This window comes from Macrotis lagotis, chromosome 8 (assembly GCF_037893015.1).
Source record: "Macrotis lagotis isolate mMagLag1 chromosome 8, bilby.v1.9.chrom.fasta, whole genome shotgun sequence".
NCBI classification, from domain to species: domain Eukaryota; kingdom Metazoa; phylum Chordata; class Mammalia; order Peramelemorphia; family Peramelidae; genus Macrotis; species Macrotis lagotis.
The window spans coordinates 89,562,602-89,568,801 of record NC_133665.1 but is presented as its reverse complement, the minus strand read 5'-3'; the positions used below and the strand labels follow the sequence as shown (position 1 = coordinate 89,568,801).

At 32.8% G+C, this 6,200-nt stretch overlaps 1 pseudogene; it reads right to left on the bottom strand.

Moving 5' to 3' along the window:
• Positions 1-2,823: 2,823 nt before the first annotated feature.
• Positions 2,824-3,973, bottom strand: LOC141496493 (telomeric repeat-binding factor 1-like; annotated as a pseudogene).
• Positions 3,974-6,200: the final 2,227 nt, after the last annotated feature.

Here is a 6,200-nt window from a genome sequence, read left to right as displayed (position 1 = left end):
TCAGAAATTGACAAATACTACAAATCAGAATTTGAGTTATGGGGTTTTTTTGTAATTGGGGTTTAAAAAGAAGGATAGTGTTAATGATGTAATTTTTATTTAAAAGGATATGTGTAATGTTTAGATAGCTGATTGTTAGATATTTACCAATATATCTCTAAATAGGGGCGGCTAGGTGGTGCAGTGGATAGAGCATTGGCCTTGGAGTCAGGAGTACCTGAGTTCAAATCCAGGCTCAGACACTTCATAGTTGCCTAGATGTGAAGCCTTTGGTAAACCACTTAGCCCCATTGCCTTGCAAAACAAAAATACTAAAAAATAAATCTCTGAATATTAGGATATTAAACATACTAAACTATAATACAAAATAATACATAAGTAAATAGCCACATGTAAAGTAGAATGTAAGATCTAAAGGATACATAAATTCTCTCAACTTCTGAATGAAGAAGGAAAAGAAAGGCTCCTGAAGAAAGTTTGAGTTGGGCATTAAAGGATAGGAATTCAAAAGTCAGGGATAGGAGAGGGAGAGAAAAAGGAATCCCTAAAGCAGAAAAAATAGAGAAAGAAACAAAGGCAGGAAAACATAGAGGTATTCATATAGGTCTTGAAAAGTAATCTGACTTGGTGAGTATGTAGAATACTTGGATGGGAGAGCTCAGGCTGGAAAAGGCAGCATGGTGTCAGTTTTGGCGAATACTTTGAATACAGTAAGGGATTTGAATGTTACTCTTTGAGAGGCAATAAGGACATACTAAGAGCTTTAAAACAAAAGTATAACAAAATCATATTAATTCTTGTAAAAGTTAAGAATGGCAGTAATATATAAAGGATACTTTGGGAACAGAGAATAATAGCCAGAATTGTGAAGATGCATTTTCAATATTTTAGGAGAATATTGACAAAAGCTGCTTCTAGAGAGGCTGTAATAGGATGGTGGAGATGTGGGAAGGATATATTGGATCCTTCATCTACAAAATCAGACAAAATGAAATTAAAAAGGGCAAGCTGAAATTTATCCCAAATGGAGGGAACATCTATTCACATTAATACAAATATGAATTTATTGAAATATTTAAGCAATCACAACAATTACAACAACAGGGTCAAGATAGGATTATAAGCTTCAGCATCCTATTTTTTGTTTGTCGTTCAGTTGTCTCCGTCATGTCCAACTCTTCATGACCCTATTTAGGGTTTTCTTGGCAAAGATATTAGAGCAATATGCCATTTCCTTCTCCAACTCGTTTTACAAATAAAGAACTGAGGTAAACAGCATTGTCACGCTTAATGCTGACACTCTATCAGCTGTGCCACTTGTCCCTTCAACATTGTACAGCATTCAACAACCACAATTAGCATGCAAAGAGAGGCAAAAGGGATGTTATCCAGGATATCTATCATCAGAAAGGAGGTAGGTCTGTCACAGAAAGCAAGGTGATGTAGATTCAAAGGACATGGGCTGGAATAGAGATTCTAATTCTCAACTCCTTACATAGGAACTTTGATCATATCTTCTCACATTTCTGTGTCTCAGATTCCTTGCCTGTCAAATAAAGTTTCTATAGTACATAGTATATAGCTCAACTGGAGTATGGAACTTGGGTATATAACTCAAATAGAAACTCAGACTGCTAAACCATATTTGAGGATTCTTGCAGGTGACACATTGAATTAAGTTAACTACATGTTAACATTATCTATGTTCTATTGTATTTTTTTACTTTACTAAATATTGTCCAATTATATTTTAATCTTATCAAAATGTACAGGCATGTTTAAGGTCACAATATAGGCAACACACTGAATGTCTGGACTATTACAGATAATTTCCAAGTACTGTATCTGCTTTATCTCCTATGTAATAAGAATGAGAAACATTGGATTATCATCCTAAATAATATACTGATAATACTGGGATAGTGGGGTTTTTTTGAGGATTTGAGCTTTCAAGACTTAAGTCTTAAACAGAAAAATGGAAAAGACACAAACATTACTATGCTAATGTTTTATTATATTCAGTCTATAAACTTTAATTTGTAATACTTGCAAAATAATTCTAAGTCATCACAAGTAAATTTGACATATTTTTTCCCTTGGTTGTTAATTTAACAAAAACATTCTAGCTAGTTCAACAAATCTTATGCATTCATCTATACAATTGAGTGATTCTATATATTCCTTGACCAAGACATAAAGAAAAAATACTTGAGGTGAAGAAGTAGTAATGATTCAAAGAATTATTCTAATCAATTTTCACCTCAGTGATATTTTATAATTTCTAATTTGATCTAGTACAACCATTGAATTTTGCTGGACTTGGTTAAATAAAAAAATCACAGAACTTGATATTTATTATATCTATTTCCATTGATAGACTGCAAAAGTCAAGCTTAATATTTGTCAAATGTCTATCAAAACAAGACAAAAAATGTGTTATATAAGAAAATTTATTTGCCAATATTATGTTATTTTAGGTATGTAATTTATTACCCTCAACCTTACTGCTTATATGAAAATATACAACACATACTATATATTTGTGATTTTATCAATGAGGCTTTAAAATTAAGAGATATACCAATGCCATAAAATAGAACATTATTGTTCAATAACTCAAAACAGTCAAATTTTTGTGGGAAAAAATTTTTTCAGACTATTCCACATTAAACTGAGCAGAATGATAGTATGTAGCATTATTTTTTTTTTAAAAAAGGACATAATCTAAGAAGACTGTTCAATGACTTTGCTCCTCAGAAAAAAAAATATACCATCATACCAAAGCAGTGGCTTCATTATCTGAAGAAAATAGTTCTAACTTCTTCAGACTGCCACCTGTGTTTTAACAGCATTTCTTTGATTGCAGCCTGTGGATGAGAGAATTTTCTGTCAATGTCCCTCTCCATATTTTTTCAACCCTGATTCAGTTTCTTATCTTCTTCCTAACTCCATGTTCCCCTTTTCCATCATCTAAGGCTTTCAGAAACATGTTAATTGTTTGTCTTTTTGTTATTGTATTTAGTGGTTATATTTTTTTGTGGTTTTTTTTGCTACTGTTAAGACTTTGTATGATCATTTTACTTCCTTATTTTTTTTCTTGTTTCATCAAAATCTTGGTGCTGAGATTTTTCAATCTATCTTGTGTCAAAGGTAAGAGATTTTCATGAGACCTTCTTATGGATGTTGAGCCCTTAGGAAGTTATGCTTTTGGATTCTGTTTGTCACTATTATCTTTTCACATTTGTCCTTTCAACAAAAGGACCAGAATTTTTTCATCTTTTATTTCTTTCCATTACTTTTAATGCTGCCTTCATTAAAAAGTGCCATGATCTTTCAATTAACCCCCAATTAGCATAAATTTTGACTCTATCAATATTTGTAAGTGAAGCATTTTTTAAAAAAGGATGGTATGTGTCTTTCATATTGAATATCATCAACAATATCATTTTTAGAAGAATATCATCCAAATAGTCTTTTAAAGATACCTTCTGTTTCTTTATAGCTTGCTTTCTCCATGTAAACTACTACCATCTCAACTTCTGTTAAATCACAGATTTGGTCATGAAGTGTTTCTTTTTCTTTTCTAATTATATTGCAGATCATCAAGACTGATTGCAATGGAGCAAGTTGTGCATCACCTAAAAATTGTGCATAGCATTTTTCCTTTCACAATTCTTGTTAAAAACCAACACACACACACACACACACATACACACACACACACGCATGTATGTATGTATACTTCTTACATTATATGCTGTTCATCTGGCTAGTCCGTGAATTGTAACCTCTGCAATGTTGTGGTTGCTCTTGAATTCTTTGATATCATCTTTGTAGAAAGCCTGCCAGAAGTTAAGGCAGAAGAAATCCAGCCTCCATCCACAGACCAGGTTGTCAGCTGCTAGATCATGCTGTAAGACATAGACTTGTCTTCCTCCTCCTCTTCCTCAAAAGTAATGACCTTCCACTTCATGTCCCAGATATATGCCCAATCCTATAGCAACTTCAATATTATAGAAAGCTATACCAATAGGAAGCTTGTCCAATTTCCAGCAGCCAAGGAAGTCCTCCACCCCTATCTCTCTCCAGTGCAATTTTTTAAATCTTGTTTTTTTAAAAGGAGAGAAGACTCCAGCAGGTTAGGTAGAAAGTCTATAGACACCTAGCTAATATACTAAATTACAAATCTGTGATTCAAAAAAGTCCTATCAGGCCAGAATGATAAGCCAAATCTAATAAGATAAAATTCTATAAGGATGAACATTAAAATGCTACACTCGGGTTCAAAAAATTAATTGTGTAAATTCAAGACCTATGTAATATAGCAACAAGTATTTGTGCAAAAAAAGATCTTGAGATTTTATTTTAGTGGACCACAAGTCCAATGTGAGCTATCAACATGACCTGTTCAGAAACATGAATATAAACTTGGACTATACAAATAGAAGTATTTATTATGACCATAATATATAGTGAATAGAATAAATGAAGCATTCTTAATCTAAATAATCATAATACCACAGGAGCATTTATTGTTTTTAGATCTAGGTGTCATATTTTACGATATCTTTGAGTGTCTGAAAATATCTAATGAAGAGTAATCATCATGGTGAAGAGACTATAAAATGTATAATAAGAGGAGTGATTGTACTATGAAGAATATTTATTCTGAAGAAGAGAAAACTTAGAGGAGACTATTTAGCTGTCTTCCAGGATATGAAGGGCCATCATATGTAAGAATGATGAGATTCATTCTGCTTAACTCTAGCATGAAGAAAGAGGTATAATGAGTAGAAAATATTTATAAAGATTCATATTAGGCTCTATTTTAGGAAAATCATTCTAAAAATTGAACTTAATCAAAAATGAGATAGGATATCTCAGGAGAAAGTAATTTCTTCTCATTAAAAATTTCTTCTCACTTGACTTGTAAGCAGTGAACTATGGGAGATTCCCATTCGAATACGGATTCCTCCAAGTAGCAATTGAATCACCATTTGTATCAGTGTTATAGAGGAGAATCCTCTTCCTGTACAGATTAAAACACTGAGGTCTTTCCAAATCTAAGATTCTATGAAGGGAATACCCTATACTGCTCACTTCCTCAATTAAATTAGCAACAGCTCACAGGTATGTAGTCCTATATGTTTATAAAGCATTTTTATTTCAACAGTCCTGGTCATACAAATATGATAGTACCTGTTTTACAGATAAGGCAACTGAGGTTCAGAGAGGTTAAATTATCTCAAGTTCCCAGAGCCATGATAGAGCCATCACTTAAAATTCAAATCCTCTGACATCAATTCTAGAAAATGTTTAATGTAATATTTTAGCTGTTTTACTTCTGGTAATGATTACAAAAAATGATGAATCTAATCCTATCATCTTTGGAGCATAAGGACATCTTCTATACTTATACTATGTGTGGGATAATTCAGTTCTATCTATTGCAGATGCAGTAAATGAATATTTTTTTCCTGTTTGTAACTTTGGAGGGCATACTTTTGTATCATGTAATGGTGGAATGGAAATGTGAGCTCCATAAGAAGAATAATTTTTCCTCACGTAATCACCTACTTTTCTTTCTACATGAAACAGTCACTCCAAATACATCTTTCTATCCCTAGTGAAGACCAAACACTATTTTCAGTTAGTCAAAGTGCCCAATCTATGGGAATTAAGGGTTTTTGACTCCTTCTACCCCTCTGAATCAATCCAGACTGAAACTTAAACATTTATTCCAATGAAGTTGTCTTTTCAAAAATGCACTTCTCAAAAGAGGTAGAAAATGATTGGTTTCCCAATCCACTGTAAGGATTTCTCTAAAAAAAGAAAACTAATAGTGAAATAAAATGTAACCACACACCCACACCCACCCCCCTTGGCTTAGAATCTAACTACAAATTGAAAACTATGCTAGTGCTTACATGGTTTTGAGTTTTACTAGAGAAGATTTTCCCAGCACTAAAAATACATTGTTTTTTATTAGATTGAAGTAGGATGCCTCCAATCCCCCTTTGGAGACTATAGGGAAATGAAAACTATTAGGTAAACCTCCATGCACCTATACTGGTACAATATGTGAGCCCACATCTTTAGTCAGACACAAATTTGTGATTTATATTGGAAGTAAACACACATTCTTGCACATATATTTATGTTCCTGTAAACAAATATGAAGAGGCAGTAGTACTTCTCAT